Source organism: Nyctereutes procyonoides, unplaced genomic scaffold, assembly GCF_905146905.1.
Source record: "Nyctereutes procyonoides isolate TBG_1078 unplaced genomic scaffold, NYPRO_anot_genome, whole genome shotgun sequence".
In the NCBI taxonomy this organism is placed as follows: Eukaryota; Metazoa; Chordata; class Mammalia; order Carnivora; family Canidae; genus Nyctereutes; species Nyctereutes procyonoides.
In genome coordinates this window covers 21,423,865-21,449,874 of record NW_026575126.1, presented here as the reverse complement: position 1 = coordinate 21,449,874, position 26,010 = coordinate 21,423,865, and the positions used below count along the sequence as shown (strand labels likewise).

The following is a 26,010-nucleotide window of genomic DNA, read 5'->3' as shown; positions in this document are numbered from 1 at the left end:
GTCATCTCTTCTGTTCTTCTGTCCTTATGGTTTATGAGCTAAAAACAGAACACAACATCATTTTCTTTATCCTTGTTTTAGTAGAGTTTTGGGGAGAGAGGAAAATTAGATGTGTGTGTTCAATCTGCAGTCCATCATCTGCTTTCCTTTATACAAAAATGTGTTGCCATCTGCTGTTCACTCTTGTCTTCTACTTGTAGGGCTATATCTTTTAAATCTCTTTACTGTTATCTAAGTAGAGTGTCAGGAGGGAGAGTACCTAAATATTGGACCAAACTGTCATTTTTATAGAAGTCCCCAAATTCTTTCAAGAAGTTCTTGTCCCAGAATTGTACATTCTTAGGATTGGAAATGGTTTCAAAGGTAAGCCAGTCTAGTGAACTGATACTTTGTATAAAGTGGGAATCTCCTGGTGAAGAGGGGATTCATGATTGGAGAAACAGGATAGTGGATCTCTGCAAGGGGTGTGAAAAATCCATATAGACATCAAACATTTAATATTGAAAGAATAAGTAATCTTGCATATTTGTAACATATAAAAGTTACTAAAAATAATGGTGGTTTTGTCTTTTCAGTCAATAATACTTCAACTATGGTGATGAAGGAAGAATATTTTTTTTTTATAAATTAATTTTTATTGGTGTTCAATTTACCAACATACAGAATAACACCCAGTGCTCATCCCGTCAAGTGTCCCCCTCCGTGCCCGTCACCCATTCACCCCCACGCCCCGCCCTCCTCCCCTTCCACCACCCCTAGTTCATTTCCCAGAGTTAGAAGTCTTTATGTTCTGTGTCCCTTTCTGATATCTCCCACACATTTCTTCTCCCTTCCCTTATATTCCCCTTGAAGGAAGAATATTTTGAAGAAAGATTATATACTAGAAAATATTGGAAACTATTGCTAAAGATAAAGTTGTAGCGATTTTAGTTTGTAGTTAACATAAACTGATAAAACCACCCGTTAAAAGCTTTATGTTAAGTTTCGCTAATAGCTTTGCTGTTCTTTGTACTCTTTATTTTCTTTAAAATACTTATTAAGTCTCTAGGTTTCCAAAAGGTCTTTGAGACAGTTTTTACCATAAAGTTTACAATGAAATGAAAAGACTATTCTCAATATAATTTGTTTTCTCTTAGGCTAAATTTATACAAATTAAAGTATTTACCTTTAAATTGTGTCCGCCCTTTTCTGTGCCAAAATGTCTTTTTTCATAAGAAATTTGTGGTGGTATTTTACTGATTTCTTACTGTCTTTATTACTTAATGTCCTTATTTGACATCAAAAGCTGCCAGCCCCGTTTTGCTCTTCAAATTAATTTCTGACAAGTTTTGTAAAATGTAAAAGTTTGCTTATCACTGCCCACAATTCTCAATGGCCTTTTTTGCTCCTCCACCAATTATTTTCCTTCTGTTTGCATATAAAATTCAAATATAAATAAAAGATAACACTGGCATTTATCACTGTCTATCTTGGTCATATGCTAATTCTTTCTTTGAAGCATGTAGGTTAATTAGTGTTTTGTAGGTAGAACTTGTTCGCTGTGGCCCCATATGTTTGCTCAGAAAGGATCATCCCATTCTCATGATTTCAAATTGCCTGGTGTGTTTATTTGTTGCCATTTCCAGGTCTTTTTAATATTGTATCTGTAGTTCAAGAGAGCTTTCCCCTGCCTGTGCTATTTGCAGTTTATCCTTTAAGTGGCCAAAGATAATGTGGATTTAGTGCTTGTTAATTGTTCTTTGTACTAATCCAGCTCTGACAGTTGTACTCTGAAACGTGTTCCCTAAAGCTGGTCAAACTGGCCATTATCTGGTCTTCATTGTTGGTTTCGCTATTCATCGTCTTGTGGGTTCATGATTAGGACTGTCTCCTTGAGGACCTGCTAATTCCTGTGTTCTTGGAAGAGACCTTGATGAGAGATAGGAACAGAACTGGTTTTATTATTGATCATTCCTCTTTTTTGTTTTTCATAGCAAAGTGCAAGCACTGATACAGAAGTGAAGATGGGAATTTTGTCTTAACTTTCAGTTGGTGTTCAAGAGATTAATAGCTGTCTTCTTTTTTGGCCTAGTACAGATCTTTTGCTATGTTAAAAATGAATCCAACATTCTCATGAATTATGCTTAGTAAGTTTGTTAGATCAAATGTTAATAGATACTGGATAAAAGTGTAGTTTTAATGAACAATTATATAGTATGTTTAAATGAGCTGCATGAGAGAAAAATTTAATACTACCAGGTATACTAGAAATCAAGATAGTTTAGAAGACACGATGGTGAGAAGATAGAGCTTAAAGTAAATTGAATATATATATATATATATATTTAAGATTTATTTATTTATTCATGATAGACCTAGAGAGAGAGAGGCAGAGACACAGGCAGAGGGAGAAGCAGGCTCCATGCCAGGAGCCGATGTGGGACTCAATCCTGGGACTCCAGGATCGTGCCCTGGGCCAAAGGCAGGTGCCAAACCGCTGAGCCACCCAGAAATTCCCCTTAAAGTAAATTGAAAATGAGTTTTAGGGAATAAGCCCATGAAAAGTCTAATGCCTTTGAGTATTTATCTGAAATACATGTAAGGGATGAGCACAAAGTTAAAGACTTGACTGCCTTTTTGAAAATGTGGAGAAGCTTCTTTTCTACCGTCAATGAGCAAAGTTTATAAAGGTTGTCAAATATGATGGTACATTTACGTGTTAACATACAAAATCAGAAAAATGAATCGGTAAGTGATCTAGAAATACAAAGAAGCTATAAAATTGTCAATAAGTCATTAAAAACCACCAAGATAACACATATTGAGCATCTCCAATGTCTAACATAATGATAGGTATTGGGAAGATAATGATGATCTATTCTACATAGATAAAATCCTTTCTTTTTTTTTTAAAATTTTTATTTATTTACGATAGTCACACACACAGAGAGAGAGAGAGAGGCAGAGACACAGGCAGAGGGAGAAGCAGGCTCCATGTACCGGGAGCCCGACGTGGGATTCGATCCCGGGCCTCCAGGATCGCGCCCTGGGCCAAAGGCAGGTGCCAAACCGCTGCACCACCCAGGGATCCCTAGATAAAATCCTTTCACAAAATTTACAACTAGGGGAAGTTACAGTTGATACATTGTTTCTAAGTGGGATGATAGCTTTGTAAAAAAGAAAAGTAAATGAATAGTTTTCTTAAATCTTGAGGCTTTTTTTAAAAAAAATATTCATGAGAGACACAGAGGCGAGGCAGAGACGTAGGCAGAGGGAGAAGCAGGCTCCCTGTGAGGAGCCTGATGTGACACTCAATTGCAGGACCCCAGGATCATGACCTGAGCCAAAGACAGACACCTAACCACTGAGCCACTCAGGTGCCCCTCAATCTTGAGGCTTTTTATAACTAGTAAGGGAAAATACTGAGTGAAATAAATTTTAAATCTTAATATTTGCTTTAAAAGTTTTTGGAGTAAATTTATATATAGCATAGAACTTAACTATACAATGCAGTGAGTTTTGATAAATGCCTATGCCTTTGTGAATCTCTCACCCTCTCCCCGCAATAATCCTTCATGGTTCTTTTAGTCAGTTCCTGCTCTGTTATTTTTTTTTTACCACAGAGTAGTTTTTCTTGTTCTTGAACTTTACATAAAAATAGAATAAGTGTGTATTCTTTTCTGTCTGGCTTCTTTTGTTCAACATGTTTCTGAAATTCAACCATGTTTTGTTTTGATTTAACCAATTTAACTGTTTTTGCACATATCAATAGTTTGTTCTTTTTAGTTGGTGTGTTATCCATTGTATAACTATGATATAGTTTATCCATTCTGCCATTTGGCTTTTGTGAATAAAGCTGTCATGAACACATGATTATTGGTCTCTTTATAGACATACTTTTTCTTATTTCTCTTGGATAAATAACTAGGAGTGAAATTACTGGGTCATGGGGCAGATATGTGTTTAACTTTAGAAGACGTTGCCATATATTTTTCCTGAGTGGTTCTACCATTCTACAGTCTAATGGGCAGTCTGTGAAAGGTCTAGTTAAGTGACAAATCAGAAGTGAGTTTCCGAAAGATTGTTCTGGTACAGTGGGGCACAGGACTTAAGATAGGGAAAACACACAGTAAAGTAATATAGTTGAAAATTGATGTATTCCTGTTTCAAGTAATTGATAGGGAGAGAGAATCTTAGGGGATTCTAGAGCTATGGGTATGTGGAGTGAGGATAAGGGAGGAGTCAGAATGACCTCCATGTATCTGTTCTAGGCTGGTAAATATTGGTGTGGCAGTCATTAATGGAACCATTGAAGAGTAGATTTTGGAGGGAAAAGAGGGTAATAATTCTGTTTTGTTTATAAGTAGTAATTGGGGGTAAAAGGAAGTAGATGAGATAGCTCTGGAAGTGCATGTAGTGAGGAAAAAGCCCAGGTTAGAATGGGATCTTTGGGGGCCATTGACGTTTCAGAAATGACCTGATGAAGAGGAGTCTGCTAAAGAACAGAAAGAGTAGCCACCAAAGAAGGAAAACCAGGAAACTGATTTAACAGAAGCTGAGAACTTTGAAGAAGGAGAGAAGGGCTTGAATGTAGTGCCTGTGAGTAAAAAATAAGTACAGCCATTTTGGAGGTTAATTTTTTCTATGTATATCTGCAAAAAGTTTAAATATCACTTTTTTTTTTTTTTGACAAAGTGCATGTGAATGCATGTGGGCAGGGAGGGCAAGGTGGGTGGTGAAGGGCAGAGGGAGAGGGAGGGAGAGAAGGAATCCTAAGCAGGCTCCACACCCAGCATGAGACCAATAAAGGGCTTGTTCTCATGATCCTGAGATCATGGCCTGAGCTGAAATCAGGAGTCAGATGCTCAACTGACTGAGCCACCCAGGTGTACCACATTTCTTTTTTTTTCTCCTTTTATTTTTAAAGTAATCTTTATACCCAGTGTGGGGCTTGAACTCACAACCTCGAGATCAAGAGCTGCACGTTCTTGATGAGCCAGGCAGGCACACTGAAATTTCACATTTCTTGATCTCTTATTTTATGGAACAACTCCTAGAGAACCACAGAAATATGGAAAGGTGTGTTTAGAGGTATTCATGGCACCTAGTATATAATAATAAAAAATTGAAAACAACTCAAGTAGCTGTCAATAAAGGATTGCTAAATTTGGCATCTGAGTGATTCAGTCGATTAAGCATTTGCCTTCAGCTCAGGTCATGAGGTCCTGGGATCGAACCCCACATCAGGCTCTTTGCTCAGTGGGGAGCCTGCTTCTGCCTCTTTTGCTCCCCCTACTTGTGCATTCACTCTCTCTGTGTCAAATAAATAAAATCTTAAAAAAAAGGGGTTGCTAAATAAAATATGGTACATATACAGCTAATGTAATATGCTGTATATTTATTGCTACATTTCCTATTGCTGCTGTAATAAATTAGCAGACTTAGGTTAAAACAAAGACTTAGTCTCTTATAGTTATGGAGGCCAGAAGTCTGAAATGTTTCACTAGGCTAAAGTCAAGATATTGGCAGGGCTGTTTTCAAGGGCAGAATCTGTTCTTTTGCCTTTTCCAGCTGTTTGAATTGCATTCTTTGTATTACTTGCGTTGTCTTTTGTGGCCTCTTCCTCTCTTCTAAGCCAGGAGTTTAGTATCTTCAGACGGGCCCAATCCAGATAATCCGGATAACCTACTCATCACAAAATCCTTGACTTAATCCACCAAGCCTCTTTTGCCATTTAAGATAACATTCATATGTTCTGGGTATTATGATGAGGAGCTCTCTAGGAGACTATTAATTAGGCTACTACATAATACTAACAAGGACAGAAGATTGAGATGCATTTTAAAAATTCTCAAATATATGTATAGTATGATCTAATTTTTAAGTTAAAAATACATATATACTCAGTATATGTATAGAAAATAATTTTTTTTAAGAATAAATCTTGATGGAGATAGACTATGCTGCTAATGGGTGATCTTTGAGAGTAGGATTACAGAGTATTTAAACTTTTAATTTTTTTCTGTGATTGGGCAGCCCCGGTGGCTCAGCGGTTTAGCGCTGCCTTGGGCCTAGGGTGTGATCCTGGAGACCCGGGATCGATTCCCACGTCAGGCTCCCTGCATGGAGCCTGCTTCTCCCTCTGCCTATGTCTCTGCCTCTCTCTCTCTCTCTCTCTCTCTCTCTGTCTGTCTCTCATGAATAAATAAAATCTTTAAAAAATAATAATTTTTTTCTGTGATATTTCAGTTCTTTTTTTTATAAGTTTATTTTTTATTGGTGTTCAATTTGCCAACATATAGAATAACACCCAGTGCTCATCCCATCAGGTGTCCCCCTCAGTGCCTGTCACCCAGTCACCCCCACCCCCCGCCCACCTCCTTTTCTACCACCCCTAGTTCGTTTACCAGAGTTAGGAGTCTCTCATGTTCTGTTTCCCTTTCTGAAATTTCCCACTCATTTTTTCTCCTTTCCCTTTTATCCCCTTTCACTATTTTTTATATTCCCCAAATGAATGAGACCTATAATGTTTGTCCTTCTCCGACTGACTTATTTCACTCAGCATAATACCCTCCAGTTCCATCCATGTCAAAGCAAATGGTGGGTATTTGTCATTTCTAATGGCTGAGTAATATTCCATTGTATACATAGACCACATCTTCTTTATCCATTTATCTTTCGATGGACACCGAGGCTCCTTCCACAGTTTGGCTATTGTGGACATGGCCGCTAGAAACATCGGGGTGCAGGTGTCCCGGCGTTTCATTGCATCTGTATCTTTGGGGTAAATCCCCAGCAGTGCAATTGCTGGGTCATAGGGCAGAATCTATTTTTAACTCTTTGAGGAACCTCCACACAGTTTTCCAGAGTGGCTGCACCAGTTCACATTCCCACCAACAGTGCAGGAGGCTTCCCCTTTCTCCACATCCTCTCCAACATTGGTTGTTTCCTGCGTTGTTAATTTTCCCCATTCTCACTGGTGTGAGGTGGGATCTCATTGCGGTTTTGATTTGTATTTCCCTGATGGCAAGTGATGCGGAACATTTTTTCATGTGCTTGTTGGCCATGTCTATGTCTTCCTCTGTGAGATTTCTGTTCATGTCTTTTGCCCATTTCATGATTGGATTGTTCATTTCTTTGCTGTTGAGTTTAATACGTTCTTTCTAGATCTTGGATACTAGCCCTTTATCTGATACGTCATTTGCAAATATCTTCTCCCATTCTGTAGGTTGTCTTTTAGTTTTGTTGACTGTTTCTTTTGCTGTGCAAAAGCTTCTTTTATTTTGATGAAGTCTCAACAGAATAGAGAATCCAGAAGTGGACCCTCCACTTTATGGTCAACTAATATTTGACAAAGGAGGAAAGACTGTCCACTGGAAAAAAAGTCTTTTCAATAAATGGTGCTGGGAAAATTGGACATCCACATGCAGAAGAATGAAACTAGACCACTCTCTTGCACCATACACAAAGATAAACCCAAAATGGATGAAAGATCTAAATGTGAGACAAGATTCCATCAAAATCCTAGAGGAGAACACAGGCAACACCCTTTTGTAACTTGGCCACAGTAATTTCTTGCAAGATACATCCATGAAGGCAAGAGAAACAAAAGCAAAAATGAACTATTGGGACTTCATCAAGATATTTCAATTCTTTTTTTTTTATTTATTTTATTTTTTTTTAATTTTTATTTATTTATGATAGTCAGAGAGAGAGAGAGAGAGAGAGAGAGAGAGAGAGAGAGAGGCGCAGAGACACAGGCAGAGGGAGAAGCAGGCTCCATGCACCGGGAGCCTGACGTGGGATTCGATCCTGGGTTTCCAGGATCACGCCCTGGGCCAAAGGCAGGCGCCAAACCGCTGCGCCACCCAGGGATCCCTTTTTTATTTATTTATTTATTTATTTATTTATTTATTTATTTATTTTTTATTTTTTTATTTTTTTATTTTTTTATTTATGATAGTCAGAGAGAGAGAGGCAGAGACACAGGCAGAGGGAGAAGCAGGCTCCATGCACCGGGAGCCCGATGTGGGATTCGATCCCGGGTCTCCAGGATCGCGCCCTGGGCCAAAGGCAGGCGCCAAACCGCTGCGCCACCCAGGGATCCCAAGATATTTCAATTCTTAACTAACATTTTCTAAACAGAGAAATGGCACAAAATAAAGGATAGAGTATTAAACTGGGTCACATGTAGAGAGATAGAGGCTCTTGGTGAGTGACCTTAGCAAGTGGTTTCAGTAAAAGGGTAGCATAGAAGCCAGATTGCAGTGAAAAAGTGGGAGGTGACGAAGGGAAGAATGAACAGCTAAATACCGTTCCAGTTGCTTCGCTATGAGGGGTGGCAGGATGCTGTGAGACTGGGATACTTAGAGGGATAAATAAGATCCAGTGAGATTTTTCAATATGGCAGAGCAGCAGGTTTGAAAGTTGAGGGCAGAAACTGGGAGGAAGAGAGAGAAGTTGAGTTCCAGGATAATTCAAAGAGCATGAGGCCTGAGGTCTTCTGACTTGGTTAAGCAGAAGACCCACTTGCTTGTAGCAGCTAAGACCTAGAGGAGTGTGGCTATGCATAGTAGTTAAATTTGTTTTAGTTTTATTCAGTATTATCAGATTAAAAAAAAATCTCTTGTAATCCAGTTTGCTGCTTTGGCATCTTCTGAAAGTCTGAGGTTCTTGTTTATGTAAATTTAGTCTTTTTAATGCACTCTCACTGTTTTGGTCTGTCCTCAAAACTTCTGATTGTTGGGATCCCTGGGTGGCGCAGCGGTTTGGCGCCTGCCTTTGGCCCAGGGCGCTATCCTGGAGACCCGGGATTGAATCCCACGTCAGGCTCCCGGTGCATGGAGCCTGCTTCTCCCTCTGCCTATGTCTCTGCCTCTCTCTCTCTCTCTGTATGACTATCATAAATAAAAAAAAAAAAAAAAAAAAACTTCTGATTGTTTCAGTAGTCTAGCATATGAGTTTCAGAGATAAGACCATAGTTTTCTAAGTGCAACATTTTGGGATTTTTTTTACTGTTACTCGAACTAATTTTGCATTAAAAGATCTACTTAGGGATCCGTGGGTGGCTCAGCCGTTTAACACCTGCCTTCGGCCCAGGGCGATCCTGGAGACCCGGGATCGAGTTCCACGTTGGGCTCCCTGCATGGAGCCTGCTTCTCCCTCTGCCTGTGTCTCTGCCTCTCTCTATGTGTCTCTCGTGAATAAATAATATCTTAAAAATAAAGATCTGCTTATATAAGTTTGTATCAGTTTTCTCTTGATTCTAGAATGTTACAAGAGGAAAGCATGGGAAATAACATTCACTTCCAACTAGTTTCAAGTTCCTAACAAGGAAAAAGAGCTTAAATAACTTTTGAGTAGCTTAAGTGACTTGAGGAGTCCACATGTGTCTTGTAAATAGAACCTGGTACTTTTTTTTTTTTTTAAAGATTTTATTTATTCATGAGACACACACACACACACAGAGAGAGAGAGAGAGAGAGAGAGAGAGAGAGAGAGAGGCAGAGACACCGGCAGAGGGAGAAGCAGGCTCCATGCAGGGAGCCCCACCTGGGACTCAATCCCATGTCTCCAGGATCACGCCCTGGCTGAAGGCGGCACTAAACCGCTGAGCCACCCTGGTACTTTTACCTTGTTGAGATGCTGAGGACCTTTTTTTTGTTTTTTTAAGATTTATTTATTTATTTATTCATGATAGATATATATGGAGAGGAAGAGACACAGGCAGAGGGAGAAGCAGGCTCCATGCCGGGAGCCCGATGCAGGACTCGATCCCGGGACTCCAGGATCGCGCCCTAGGCCAAAGGCAGATGCTAAACCACTGAACCACCCAGGGATCCCCCTGCTGAGGACCTTTTTTTTTTTTTTTTTTTTTTTTTTTAAATTTATGATAGAGAGAGGGGCAGAGACACAGGCAGAGGGAGAAGCAGGCTCCATGCACCGGGAGCCTGACGTGGGATTCGATCCCGGGTCTCCAGGATTGCGCCCTGGGCCAAAGGCAGGCGCTAAACCGCTGCGCCACCCAGGGATCCCCTGCTGAGGACCTTTTTAAAAATTATTGTTTCATTGATAATTTTCATTGGTGCTAGGATTTCCTGATTTTTCATATGTATTTTTCTGTCTAGTTTTGATTAACATATGTTTCCCCCTCATGATTTGATCACTCTTCCTTTTTTAGTATCCGTGTAATTAATTAACATGACTAGCATTAAGGTAGAATTTTTAGGACTTTGCTATGATCTGTGTACTATTTACTCATTTGGAGAATTATGTTGAAGATTTTTTTTTTTAAGGTTTTACTTATTTATTTATGAGAGGCAGAGAGGCAGAGACACAGGCAGAAGGAGAAGCAGGCCCCTCAAAAGGAGCCCAATGGTGGGACTCGATGCCGGGATCACGCCCTGAGCTGAAGGCAGACGCTCAACTGCCGAGCCACCCAGGCGTCCCTATGTTAAAGATTATTATTGACATTTTAAGATTTTTACAAACAGTGGTAATTCCTTCTTATTTCACATTGAGTGACAGTGCTTAACACATTTTTTTAAAGAGCACATGAGCAAGTGGGGGGAAGGGCAGAGGGAGAGACAGAAACTTAAGCAGGCGTGGCACCTAGCTCAGAGCCCACACTGAGCTCAGCCTCACAACTGTGAGACAATGACCTGGGCTGAAATCAAGGGTTAGACACTTGCCAACTGAGCAACCCAGGCACCCCTTAACATACTTTTTGACACAACGCTTGATATAGTGTGTATACTGAATAAAAAATTTGTGTAATATATGATAGATTTTAGGAGATACTTGTTCTGAATTTGTGCTTTTTTTTCAGACAAGATTGAGACATAGGTAAACCAGTATTTTAGTACATACTCTTATTGCTGCCAGGAAAAAACTGTGTATGCGGATATGTCCTTTTTTTTTAATTTTAATAAAGAGTTTTGTGTTTGTAACAGTGGAAGGTTGAGGTCAGGGAACAGACTTAGTTCCTTACCCATGAACTTCAGCACCTCAGCTATAGCAATTTTAGGTGCAGCTCAAAGGATCAAATTTTAGTTAGATAGCACTCTTATTCAGTGTTCTTTAGATAGCATTCTCTCCTCTCAGTTATAATACAAAAATATTTTGGGGGAAATTACATCAGTAATATGGTAATACAATAAAATATTTTACAGAATAATAATTTCCCATTCTGTAAAGGAAAAACAATCTTTTTGTTAAATCTAGTAAAATTCTGTATTATAAATAATTTCATTATAAGAATTGATGGGTGGAAAAAATGTGGCATGATGTAGTGGAACAAGCATTTTGCTTTGTCATTTTCATTGTTTAACCTCTCTGGGTCTGGTTTTTTTTTTTTTTTTTTTTTTTTTTTTTTTTTAAGATTCATCTATTCAAGAGAGACGCAGAGAGAGAGAGAGACAGAGGCAGAGACACAGGCAGAGGGAGAAGCAGGCTCCTCACAGGGAGCAGGATGTGGGACTCGATCCCAGACTCAAGGATCATGCCCTGAGCTGAAGACAGATGCTCAACTGCTGAGCCACCCAGGCATCCCTCTGGGTCTGTTTTTTTTTTTTTTTTTTTAACCAGAAAGTATGTTTTCATGTTTACTGTGCAAAGATGGACATGAGGAGTGCAAGTAATAGATGTAAAGTTCCTGGAGTAGTAGCTGTTATGTGTTTTGATGTCCAATATAAATAGCAGCTGTTATTATATGATTATGATGTTATTAAAGGAAGACTAAAAAATGCAGAAAGGACAAATGAAATTTATATGGAAGGTAGTATATAAGGAAGATCAGTCTGACAGCAAGGTTGGTTTCAAGTTTGTATTCAGTTTTGAATTACCAAAATAGCTTTACCAAAACTAACTGTAAGATCATTTTCTCATATGTTAAGGTGATAAATAATAATATACCTAATTATTGTTTGATTATTGTGTGTGCTTAAAAATATCTTATTCTTTGGATGGTTTTAGTTGGCATAGTAGCAGGAGAGATTCTAGGTTTGTGTAATACCTTTTATGGATTCTTTACTGAAGTGTATAGCATTAAGTAAGACTTTATTTTTTTAGCATGAACAAACTTAATTCAGATCCATAGCTCATTGTAATTGTGGTCATTTAATCAAGATGGCTTAAAGGAGCACTATTTCTTCTTAAGAAATATGTGTTACCTAGTAATTAATATATGAATTCATAAACATGAAAAATATTTTAATACTGGGCAGTAGTTGAAATGGCCAGTTAAAATATTTTATTAAATTTTTGAATATGATTGAACTTGTATAACTCTTAGGTTTTTTATTTTTATTTTTTTTAGCTCTTAGTTTTTCTTTTTTGTTTTTTTAAAGATTTTATTTATTTATTTATTCATGAGAGACAGAGAGAGAGAGAGAGAGGCAAAGACACAGGCAGAGGGAGAAGCAGGCCCCATGCAGGGAGCCTGACGTGGGACTGGATCCTGGGTCTCCAGGATCAGTCCCTGGGCTGAAGGCGGTGCTAAACCGCTGAGCCACCCGGGCTGCCCTAACTCAGGTTTTAAATGCTAAGTGAATGCTAATTCTTCAGGATAATTGCATGCTATTTCTAGTACAGTTTCAGATACTTTAAACATTTAAAATATTAAAACTGAGTAGTACTTCATTCACTTGAAATGTTTCAATCATGTAGCCTATAAATATCAGCAATACTCAGATGTTTTGAATGGGTTGGAAGAGTGTGTGTGTGTGTGTGTGGGGGGTAACTTTATATGTAGCTTACAGTATTTCTGAGCAAAGTCCAGTAGAATTAAGGGAATTTAGGGACGCCTGGGTGGCTCAGTGGTTGAGCGCCTGCCTTTGGCCCAGGGCGTGATCCTGGAGACCTGGGATCGAGTCCCACATCGGGTTCCCTGCATGGAGCCTGCTTCTCTCTATGTGTCTTTCATGAATAAATAAATAAAATCTTAAAAAAAAAAAGAATTAAGGGAATTTAGTTAGCTGGAGAGCATTGCACATGGCACCCTTTAGAAAAGTTCTTTAACTATAAATACAGATTTGCAACTATTAAACCGTAAACCTATTATTGGAGCATTAAATATAAAATATTAGCAACAAACTGATATTTTATATTTAGAAGAGCTTTTGAAAAAAACTCAAGTCCCATAAACAGGTTAGTTGGAGTTGGTAGCCATGGTAAAATTCTGTTTTCCTCCAACATAGGCATGGAATTGTGGTGGCCATTGGTTTCTATTCTCTGTTCATTTTCTTTTCTTCCTTTTTCTTTAGAAACTATTGTAGTTTGTAAAGTGGGAAGGTTTCCTTTTGTGCATAATGTTAAAGTCAGGAAAATGACCAATGTTTCTCTAGATATGTTGTACAGATCTGCTCTGTTAATACAAAAAAATTATAAAAGAGGTTTTTGTTGATATTCTTAAGACTTTTTGTATTAGTATTACATGGCTTAAAAACTATTGCAGTCTATAATAGACTATTTACAAAGGACATACAGATCTTCATGTGATACGTTGACAATTTCATTTTTAAATAGAATTTCCATCTCAATATTTTAGTTCTTAAGTTGGTAATCAGATTGGTTTTGGGCAGGCCCTGTTCTATCAAAATCCCCAGGGATATGACATGTTCAAAAGTGCTATTTTTTTACTTTGATGTTCTACAGTTTTAGCTCACCTTCCTATCAGTGATTTATACTTGTCAGGATGTTTTTGTTTTGGGTGGGGCCAAATGGTCAGTATTCTGGCTTCATCATTTATTAGCTAATGGATCTTAGACAAGCTGTTTAATCTACACAAACATCAGTAAAACCTATATTAGGGTTATGGTGAGGATTGAATAAAATAGTGGATGTTGGGCAGCCTGGGTGGCTCAGCGGTTTAGCGCTGCCTTTGGCCCAGGATGTGATCCTGGAGACCGGAGATCAAGTCCCACGTCAGGTTCCCTGCATAGAGCCTGCTTCTCCCTCTGCCTGTGTCTCTGCCTCTCTCTCTTTGTCTCTCATGAATAAATAAATAAAATATTAAAAAAAAAGATAGTGGATGCAAATCATGTCACAGTGTCTGGTACATAATAAAGTATATTGTAGATGATGGTGGTGGTTGCAATAGTAAGTACAAATCTGTATACAAATTTCACTTTTTTGAAATTCAGCTCTAGACGTAGGAGGGATCATAGAAATGGAAATGCACTGTATGCCTACAGAAAATAAATTAGAAATTTGTCATGTAGACACTTAAAGGAAACTAGTCAGCAGTGTTGCTCTTATTTCCTGTTTTTTTTCCCCTTTCACTGTAATATCTGTTCTGTTTTTTGATTCCTGTTGAAGGCAGTGCTCTGTATCTTCCCTTCCTCCATCTGTGTTTAACAGCTGTTAACTTACATAAATGAAAGACATAGTTTGAAATTCTTCGTGGATATTAAAGGCTATGTTTTTAAATCTGTATCCTGGGATCCCTGGGTGGCTCAGCGGTTTAACGCCTGTCTTCAGCCCAGGGTGTGACCTGGAGACCTGGGATCGAGTCCCACATCAGGCTCCCTGCATGGAGCCTGCTTCTCTCACTGCCTGTGTCTCTGCCTCTCATTCTCTGTGTGTCTCTCATGAATAAATAAATAAAATGTTTAAAAAAAAAATAAATCTGGGCAGCCCAGGTGGCGCAGCAGTTTAGCGCCGCCTGCAGTCTAGGGCGTGATCCTGGAGACCCTGGATTGAGTCCCATGTCAGGCTCTCTGCATGGTGCCTGCTTCTCCCTCTGCCTGTGTCTCTGCCTCTCTCTATGAATAAATAAATAAAAAATCTTTAAACAAACAAACAAAAAACATTAAAAAATAAATCTGTATCCTATATTTATTGATAATAACTCAAAACATGCAAGACATTGCTATTTATAATATTTATGCCTATGTTTACAGAATTGTAACAGTACTTTTTTAAAAAATGACATATGATTTTTACTGTTTAATTTTTTAAAAGATTTTATTTATTTATTTTGGAGAGAGAGAGAGAGAGAGAACAAGCAGGGGAAAGGGGAGAGGGAATCCCAAGCAAACTGCACTGAGCATTGAGCCCAATGCGGGGCTTGTTCCCAGGACCCTGAGATCATGACCTGAGCTGAAATCAAGAGCCAGACACTTAACCGACTAAGCCATCCTGGTGCTTCAGGAACAGTACTTTCTTATATCCTGCTTAAAAGATTGAAGATGTATATTACATTTGTACCAGCCTTAAGTCCTACCGAAACAAGGTTAAGCATAAATAATTTTTTTTCTTTTCACACATTTATTCAGTTGAATATCAAGTTTTTCATGGGCTCAGAATTTCCAGAACTTTGAAGAATGAAGAGAAATAACAATGTATACAGGTATACGTTAATTTTTTATGTTTACATTGATATAGACCATTTTGAAATTTGAGCAAACGTTTTAGAATGTACTTCTAAGTTTGGTACATTGTTGTTTATTTTGGAAGCATAAAAGACCTTTCTGCATCCATTTGCCATTAAAAACACTTATTCAAAAACCTACTAAAAAAGCATGTTGCTAGAAGTTGGTGAGCTCTGGACTTGTAATCCTGTATAAGCAGAGTTGTAGCTTAAGTAATCCCAGAAATACAACATCCTGTCATTCACCTACCTCCCAGATTCCCTGTGAATTTATGGATTCCTATGAAGCTTATGGTAAAACTTGATATGCTTATAATAATCAATTTCAGACTAACTGTATAAATAATTTAAAAAGTAAGATGTAGGTGGAAGACCTTGAATATCTATAGATTAGTCCATTTATTTATTCTTAAGGCCGGCTTTTGTTGTTGAGTGTCTAGTGTATAGCAGGTATGTGTTAGGCATGCTGAAGGGCAAAGTAGTACCTTCTTTTTGGTCAGAACGAAAAAAAAAGATGCTGTCAGGTTCCAACTCTTCTCCCTTCTCAGTAGTATACCTAATCTGCAATCCTGACCTCAGTATTGATCTCTTAATATCTTACTTCAGCATTTTGTTGCTTTCTCCCATTTATTTCCTTATTATATATTATTTTTCAGGTTAGAACATATATATCCTGTCATGACAAAGGACTTTACGAAAAGGATTTTCCTTCATTTATGCAAATAATACATATTTTCAAGAAAATTTGTAAAAAATAAGAAATATAAATATGGGTTTTAGTGTGAAACCATAAAGTTAACATTTATATATTATAGAATATATAATTTTATATATATTATACTCTGTATATTCTATATATGTATATATATTTTACATCTAATAGAATATTATAGAAAATATAATTATATATATTATACTCTGTATATTATATATATATATATATATATATATATATTATATCTAATAGAATATAGCCTGATAGTCTATTTAATTTTGTTGTGGTAATTCCTGTTGGCAGTTTCTATTGCTATTTGCCTTTATAGTCCCTCTGTTGGTGTTCCAGCCAGAGCAGACTATTAAAAGTATGTTTGGCACTTGTATGCCAATGTTTATAGCAGCATTATTCACAATAGCCAAAGGAGGAAACAAGCCAAATGTCCATCAACAGATGAATGGATAAACAACAGATGAGTGGAGATCTATTTATCTATCTACCTACTTATCTATACCTATCTTTCAACCTTAAATATATCAAGTTTTTTATAGTCCAGAGTTTCCAACACCTTGTAGAATGAGAGAAGCATATATATAATGAAATATTATTCAGTTACAAAATGGAATGAAACTCTGATACATTCTGTGGTGTGGATAATTCTTGAAAACATTGTTGAATGACATAAGCCAGATGCAAAAGGACAAATATGATTCTACCTATGAATCTAGAATAGATAAATTTATACAGTCAGAAAGTAGATGAGAGATTACCTGAGGCTGGAGGGAAGGAAGAATGGATACAGAGTTCCTCTTTGGGGTGATGAAAAAGTTTTGGAAATAGACAGTGGTAATGGTTGTACGACATTGTGAAAATTAATTCCAGTGAATTGTATACCTAAAAATGGTTACAGTGGTAAATTTTATGTTAAATATATTTTACCATAATTAGGAAAAAAAATCTATTTAGAACTCTTAAGGGCATGTGGCTAGTTCACAGTTTTACTTCTGTGTGAGGTGATCTCTCTCATTCATGTTCCATCATGCTCCCCTAGTTCCTGCTCCATAATTTTTTTAAAAACAGGCTGGCACTGATTATTTGAGTGGTATTTTATGGATAATTAATTTTTCTTCTTGATTTAAGAAAAATTTTTTTGCTATAAATGTACATCACTCAGTGACAAAATCTATAAATAAACATTTTGAAAACAAAATGAAATCAGAAAAATTCTTTTTTTATCTTTAGTATACCTTATAAATAGTATGCTTTTCTTTCTGTTATCCTTTATCTCTTCCTGATCATCTCTCACTATTTTTGATATATATATTCTTTAATTATACAAGTTTTATATAACAAAATTGGAGATAATTGGGAAAAGAATGAAATTCTAACATTCAAATTCTAACATAAACCTTGGTTTTAATCTTGTGTATTTCCCCCCTTCCCATTTTTAACACCACAGTAATGAAAACCTATTTACAACAGCTCTTTTTACCTAGTACATCATATCCAACTATCAAGAAAAATTACAAGATATACTAAAAGACAAAAAAGACAGTTTGAAGTGCTAGAACAAGCATCAGATCTAGCCTTAGGTATGGTAGGGGTATTGAAATTATCAGAACAAGAAAGAATTTAAAATAACTGATGAAAATGCTAAGGACTGTAATGGATAAGGTAGACAGCATCTAAGAATAGATGGACAATGTTAGATGAGAGATAGAAATTCTAAGAACCAAAAAGAAATGCTAGAGATCAAAGACATTGTAGCAGTGTAACAGAGAAATACTGTAACCATTTGATGGGCTTAGAAGATTGGACTACTACTGGCTGAGGAAAGATTCTGAGTGTGAAGATGTTGAATAGAACCTGCTAAAACTAGAAAGGAAAGAGAAAAAAGATGGGAAAAAAAAACAGAACAAAATATTCAGGAACTGTGGGACAGCTACAAAAGGTTTAACATATGTGTAATGGGAATTCCATAATGAGAAAAGGAAAGGAACAGAAGAAATATTTGAAACAGTAATGACTGAGAATTGCCCCAAAATAACATCAGTTAGTGAATCACAGATCTGGGAAGTTCAAAGAATACCAAGCAGTATAACTGTGAAAAACTACACTCAGGCATATCAGTTTCAAACTACAGAAAATCAAAGATAAAGAAAAAATTCTGAAAGAAGCCAGAGGAAAAACACACCTTATCAATGGAGAAGCAATGATGAGAATTACAGCCAATTTCTCAGCAACCATGTAAGCAAGAAGAAAATGGAGTAAAGCATTTAAAGTGCTTAGAGAGAGGAGGGGCAAGATGGCGGAAGAGCAGGGTCCCCGAGTCACCTGTCCCCACCAAATTACCTAGATAACCTTCAAACCATCCTGAAAATCTACGAATTCGGCCTGAGATGTAAAGAGAGACCAGCTGGAACGCTACAGTGAGAAGAGTTCGCGCTTCTATCGAGGTAGGAAGACGGGGAAAAAGAAATAAAGGAACAAAAGGCCTCCGAGGGGGAGGGGCCCCGCGAGGAGCCGGGCTGAGGCCGGGGCGAGTGTCCCCAGGACAGGAGAGCCCCGTCCCGGAGGAGCAGGAGCTGCACCAACCTTCCCGGGCGGGCGGAAAGGGGCTCGCAGGGAGTTGGAGCAGGACCCAGGAGGGCGGGGATGCCCTCGGGCTCCCGGGGACACTAACAGACACCTGCGAGCGCAGGAGAGTGCGCCGAGCTCCCTAAGGGCTGCAGCGCGCACGGCGGGGCCACCAGCGCAGGCCCCAGGATCCGGCCTCCCCCGGGACAGGCAGAGGCCGGGAGGGCCCAGGACAGCGAGGACGCTCCTGCCCCGAGCTGAGCAGATCAGCGGCCCCGCCCCGGAGCCTCCAGGCCCTGCGGACGGAGAGCCCCGTAGTTCCTGCGGAGGCTGAATCCAGGCTTCCAGAGTTGCCATAGCAACTGCGGCTGATCCTCCTGGGGCCCCACGGGGTAAACAACCCCCGCTGAGCCCTGCCCCAGGCAGGGGCAGAGCAGCTCCCCCAAGTGCTAACACCTGAGAATCAGCACAGCAGGCCCCTCCTCCAGAAGACCAGCTGGACGGACCAGTGATACTCCCCCGTGTTCCAATACAACTTGTTTTTGGCCACTCTGCACTGAGCAAAATGACTAGAAGGAAAACCTCACTTCAAAAGAAAGAATCAGAAACAGCCCTCTCTCCCACAGAGTTACAAAATCTGGATTACACTTCAATGTCAGAAAGCCAATTCAGAAGCACCATTATACAGCTACTGGTGGCTCTAGAAAAAAGCATTGAGGCCTCACGAGACTTCATGACTGCAGAATTTAGATCCAATCAGGCAGAAATTAAAAATCAATTGAATGAGATGCAATCCAAACTAGAAGTCCTAACGACGAGGGTTAACGAGGTGGAAGAACGAGTGAGTGACATAGAAGACAAGTTAATGGCAAAGAGGGAAACTGAGGAAAAAAGAGATAAACAATTAAAGAACCATGAAGACAGATTAAGGGAAATGAACGACACTCTAAGGAAGAAAAACCTACGTTTAATTGGGGTTCCCGAGGGCGCCGAAAGGGACAGAGGGCCAGAATATGTATTTGAACAAATCCTAGCTGAAAACTTTCCCAATCTGGGAAGGGAAACAGGCATTCAGATCCAGGAAATAGAGAGATCCCCCCCTAAAATCAATAAAAACCGTTCAACACCTCGACATCTAATAGTGAAGCTTGCAAATTCCAAAGATAAAGAGAAGATCCTTAAAGCAGCAAGAGACAAGAAGTCCCTGACTTTCATGGGGAGGAATATTAGGGTAACAGCAGACCTCTCCACAGAGACCTGGCAGGCCAGAAAGGGCTGGCAGGATATATTCAGGGTCCTAAATGAGAAGAACATGCAACTAAGAATACTTTATCCAGCAAGGCTCTCATTCAAAATGGAAGGAGAGATAAAGAGCTTCCAAGACAGGCAGGAACTGAAAGAATATGTGACCTCCAAACAAGCTCTACAAGAAATTTTAAGGGGGACTCTTAAAATTCCCCTTTAAGAAGAAGTTCAGTAGAACAATCCACAAAAACAAGGACTAAATAGATATCATGATGACACTAAACTCATCTGTCAATAGTAACTCTGAACGTGAATGGGCTTAATGACCCCATCAAAAGGCGCAGGGTTTCAGACTGGATAAAAAAACAGGACCCATCTATTTGCTGTCTACAAGAGACTCATTTTAGACAGAAAGACACCTACAACCTGAAAATAAAAGGTTGGAGAACCATTTACCATTCAAATGGTTCTCAAAATATATCCTAAAAACTATAGAACACTTCTGAAAGAAATTGAGGAAGACACAAAGAGATGGAAAAATATTCCACGCTCATGGATTGGCAGAATTAATATTGTGAAAACGTCAATTTTACCCAGGGCAATTTACACGTATAATGCAATCCCTATCAAAATACCATGGACTTTCTTCAGAGACTTAGAACAAATTATTTTAAGATTTGTGTGGAATCAGAAAAGACCCCGAACAGCCAGGGGAATTTTAAAAAAGAAAACCATATCTGGGGGCATCACAATGCCAGATTTCAGGTTGTACTACAAAGCTGTGTTCATCAAGACAGTGTGGTACTGGCACAAAAACAGACATATAGATCAATGGAACAGAATAGAGAACCCAGAAGTGGACCCTGAACTTTATGGTCAACTAATATATGATAAAGGAGGAAAGACGATCCACTGGAAGAAAGACAGTCTCTTCAATAAATGGTGCTGGGAAAATTGGACATCCACATGCAGAAGAATGAAACTGGACCATTCTCTTGCACCATACACAAAGATAAACTCAAAATAGATGAAAGATCTAAATGTGAGACAAGATTCCACCAAAATCCCAGAGGAGAACTCAGGCAACACCCTTTTTGAACTTGGCCACAGTAACCAGAGAAGGACAAACAGTGTATGTTCTCATTCATTTGGGGAATATGAATAATAGTGAAAGGGAATATAAGGGAAGGGAGAAGAAATGTGTGAGAAATATCAGAAAGGGAGACAGAACATAAAGACTTCTAACTCTGGGAAATGAACTAGGGGTGGTGGAGGGGGAGGAGGGCGGGGGGTGGGGGTGAATGGGTGACGGGCACTGAGGGGGACACTTGACGGGATGAGCACTGGGTGTTATTCTGTATGTTGGTAAATTGAACACCAATAAAAATTAATTTATATAAAAAAAATAAATGACGACAGGGAAACTTGCTAAATGACAAAAAAAAATAAAAGAGAAACAGTTGTACAAAAATAAAAATGGAAGATTTGCCCTAAAAAAAAAAAAATAAAGTGCTTAGAGAAAAAAAACAAACTCAACCTACAATTTTGTATCTTGCAAAACTATCCTTCAAAAGTGAAGGAGAAATATTCTCTCAAACAAAAATTAAGAGTATTTATTGTTAGTAGACCTGCCTTGCAAGAAATGTTAACTTTTTTAGAGAGAAGAAAAATAATACATATCAGAAACTGGAATCTACATAATGTAAGGAAGAGCATGGGAAAAGGTATAGGTGAAGGCAAAATACCTTTTATTTTTATTCTTAATTGATCTAACAGATGTTTCTTCAAAATAATAGGAACTGTGTATATGATTATAAATGCTTATGTTTATATATATGCTTAGTCATAAGTGAAATGAATGACAGCAACGATACAAGGGATGGGGACAGTTACAATTATTTTATTATTATAGAGTGCTTACACTACCCTGGAAATGGTATAGTGTTATTTAAAAGTGGAATTTGATTAGCTATACATGTATATTGCACACCCTAGGCCATCCATGAGGAAAAGTAAAAGAGGGGATGCTTGGGTGGCTCAGGGGTTAAGCGTCTGCCTTCCACCTCAGGGTGTGATCCTGGAGTCCCAGGATTGAGTCTCACATCAGGCTCCCTGCATGGGGCCTACTTCTCCCTCTGCCTATGCCTCTCTCTGTGTGTGTGTGTCTCTGCCTCTCTGTGTGTCTCTCATGAATAAATAAATAAAATCTTAAAAGAAAAGGAAAAGAAGGTGTATAAGGGATATACCAAAAAAGGACAGAAAATGCAATTGTATAAAATGGTCTCTCAGAATCACAAAGGGCAGGAGTGCCTATGTGGTGCAGTTGGTTGGGCCTTGGACCCTTGGTTTTGGCTCAAGTTGTGATTTTGGCGTCATGGGATCGAGCCCTGACCTGAGTTCCCTGCTCAGCATGGAGTCTGCTTAAGACTCTCCCTCTGCGCTTTCCTCTTGTGCACACTCACTCTCTCCCAAATAAATGAATCAGTTAAAAAAAAAATACAAAGGGCAGAAAAACAGTAAAAGACAAAAATAGAAACAAAGAACAAGGGAAACAAATAGAAAACAGTAATGGATATGGTAGATGTTAATTCAGTTATATGGGTATTCACTTTGAATAACCGTGGTCTAAAGACACAAATGAAAAGATAGTGGTTATTAGTGTGGATCAAAAAACAAAATCCAATTCTGTTGTCTACTAGAAATCCACTTTATTTTTTAAAAGATGTTTATTATATTTTAGAGACAGAGCAAGTGTGAGCAGGGGAAGGAGTAAAGGGGGAGGGAGAGAGAATCTCAAGCAGACTCAAGGGCATGAGGGCCTCACTTTCACAACCCTGAGATCATGACTTCAGCTGAAATCAAGTCATGCTCAACTGAACCACCCAGGTGCCTCAGAAATCCATCCATCCTTCCTTCCTTCCTTCCTTCCTTCCTTCCTTCCTTCCTTCCTTCCTTCCTTCCATCCATCCATCCATCTATCTATCTTATTTATTCATGAGAGACATGGGGAGGGAGAGAGAGAGAGAGACAGAGACATGGGCAGAGGGAGAAGCAGGCTCCATGCAGGGAGCCTGACATGGGACTCGAACCCGGGTCTCCAGGATCACACCCCGGGCTGAAGGTGGCGCTAAACTGCTGAGCCACCTGGGCTGCCCAGATATCCACTTTAAATGTAAAGATGCATATAGATTAAAAAGTGGTTAGAAAAAGATATAAAAGATAAACCAGGCTAACACTAGTTAAAAGAAAGGAGTAACTATATGTATATATTTTTAAATTATTTATTTATTTATTTAAGAGACAGCATGCATGAGTGGAAGCGGGGCAGAGGGAAAAGGAGAGGGAGAGAGAATCTCGAACAGATTCCATGCCCAGTGTGGAGCCAGATGCATGGATTAATCTCGAGATCCAGAAATCATAACCTGAGCTGAAATCAAGAAACCGAGGCTTAACCAATTGAGCCATTCAGGCACCCTGCAGGAGTAACTATATTAATTTCAGATAGAGGAAGTTCAGGTGAAGGAAAGCTTTCAGAGATAGAGGGGAATTACATAATGATAAAGGAGTCACTTCTTCAAGAAGGCGTAACAATCCTTAATATCCTTAATAGGTGGAATCCTTAATATGCACCTAAAAACAGAATATCAAACTAAATGAGGCAAAAACTGATAGAATTCCAAGAAGTAGATGAATCTACTACCAAAATTGGAGATTTGATTACCCTTCTATCAGAAATGGACAGATCTAACAGACAATAGGGACATAATTGAGCTAAACGACATTAGTAATCAATTGATTATAATGGATGTCTATAGACTACTTCATCCAACATCTGCAGAATGCACATTCTTCTCAAGCTCACATGAACACTCATCAAGATGACCGCATTTTGGAACGTAAAACCAATTCCTTGAAGTACACAATCTGCCAAAACTCATGTAAGAAGAAATAAACAATCTGAATAGGTCATATGTGTTAAATTGAATCAATAATTAATAACCTTCCGGAACAGATAATACCAGGGCCAGATAGGGTCACTGCTGAATTCTACCAAATATGTAAGGAAGAAGTACCAGTTCTCTACAAACTTTTTCAGAAGATAGAAGCAGAGAGAATGCTTAATAACTCATTCTATGAGGCCAGCATTACCCTAATACCATAACTGGATGAAGATACTATAAGAAAAGAAACAGACTCCTATCTCATGAATATAGTTTTTTTTTTTTAATTTTTTTTTATTTATTTACGATAGTCATACAGAGAGAGAGAGAGGCAGAGACACAGGCAGAGGGAGAAGCAGGCTCCATGCACCGGGAGCCTGACGTGGGATTCGATTCTGGGTCTCCAGGATCGCGCCCTGGGCCAAAGGCAGGCGCCAAACCTCTGCGCCACCCAGGGATCCCCTGAATATAGTTTTTATATATTTTTTTTAGTACAAAAGTTCTCAAATATTAGCAAATGGAATCCAATAATATGTAAAAAGAATCACATACCATGGCCAGGTGGGATTTATCTAAAATATGAAAGGCTGATTTAACTTTTGAAAATAACTTTTCACACTTTTCATCACTTCAACAGACTAAAGAAGAAAAATCACATGAGCTTATCAATAGATGTAGAAAAGCATTTGACAAAATCTAATCCCTAGTCATGATAAAAACTCTTAATAAACTAGAGGAGAACTTGATGAGGATATATCTTGATAAAGATATATTAAAAAAATTGATAAAGACATATAAAAATGTGTACAGTATTTTACAACATTAAGTATAACATCATACTTAATTACCAATGAGAAATTTGAAGCTTTCCTACCAAGATCAGGAACAAGACAAGGATATTCCCTATTACCACTGCTTTTCAACATCATACTAAAAGTCCTAGTTAATGCAATAAGGTAGGAAAAGAAAAGGTGTACAGGGTTTGGGAAAGAACTAAAAAAACCTCTCTTTGTTCACATATGCTGTAATTATCTATGTAGAAAATCTGAGATACGTAGGAGGAAAACCTCCTCTGAGACTAATAAACACTTCCAGTCTTCCTCTGTGTTTGATGGGGTAACCAATAAATCCATTGTAAGTAGAAAATATCTAAGTCAAAAGTGCACTTAACACCCCTAACCTAATTTAACATCATAGCTTCAGCTAGCGGACCTTAAACATGCTCAGAACACTTAGAGTGGCCTACAACTGGGCAAAATCATGACACAAGCCTATTTTATAATAAAGTGTGGAATATTTCATGTAATTTCTTGAATACTGCAGTGAAAGTGAAAAACAGGATAGTTGTAGGGATACCGAATGGTTTTATCAGTTGTCATAACTTACTGTCATGACTGTGCAGTTGATGGGCAGCTGTGGCTCCACTGCCATTGCCCAGCTTCACAAGAGCATTTGTACCACATGTTGCTAGCCTGGGAGAAAAGATCAAAATTTAAAATTCAAAATACAGTTTCTACTGAGTGTGTGGCGCTTTCACGCCATCATAAAGTTGAAAAATTGTAAGTTAAATCATGGACTGTTTTCATAGTAGAGTAACAGGAAAAATGTTAGTACACAAAGTCAGTTGATTTTTCTATGTATATAGGAATGAACAAGTGGAATTTGAAATTGAAAACAGTACTATTTTTACTATCTCAAAAATGAAGCATATTTAAATCTAATGAAATATGTTCAAGGTCTGACATAACTAATGAAATACGTACAAAGTGTATGTGAGGAAAACTAAAACTCTGGTGAATGAAATCAAAGAACTACTGAATAAATGGAGAAATAGTCCATGTTTATAGATAGGACTACTCAATATTGTAAAAAAGTCAGTTCTTCCCAACTGTGTAGATACAATGCAATCCAAATCAAAATCCCAGAAAATTATTTTGTGGATATTGACAAACTGATTGTAAAGTTTATATGGAGAAGCCAAAGACTCAGAATAGCACAGTTTTGAAGGAGGAGAAGAAAGGTGGAAGAGTGCTGCTACTTGACTTCAAGATACATTCTTAAGCTACAGTAATCAAGGCAATAAGATATTGGTGAAACAATAGACAAATGGATCAATGGAACAGAGTAGAAAGCCCAGAAATAGACCCATAAAATATAGTCAACTAATTTTTAACAAAGGAGCG

At 38.3% G+C, this 26,010-nt stretch overlaps 1 protein-coding gene across 8 annotated transcripts in view; it reads left to right on the top strand.

The window, feature by feature from the left end:
* EVI5 (ecotropic viral integration site 5) overlaps window positions 1-26,010 on the top strand; it is a 197,235-nt gene that overhangs the window by 5,556 nt on the left and 165,669 nt on the right. For 3 of the 8 annotated variants that reach the window (XM_055340091.1, XM_055340089.1, XM_055340090.1), the window contains one exon: window positions 15,255-15,328. The exons of the other annotated variants lie outside the window; for them this stretch is intronic. The gene's annotated coding sequence lies outside the window, so the exon portion shown is untranslated. The remainder of the gene's footprint in view (window positions 1-15,254; window positions 15,329-26,010) is intronic. 8 annotated transcript variants of the gene reach the window in all.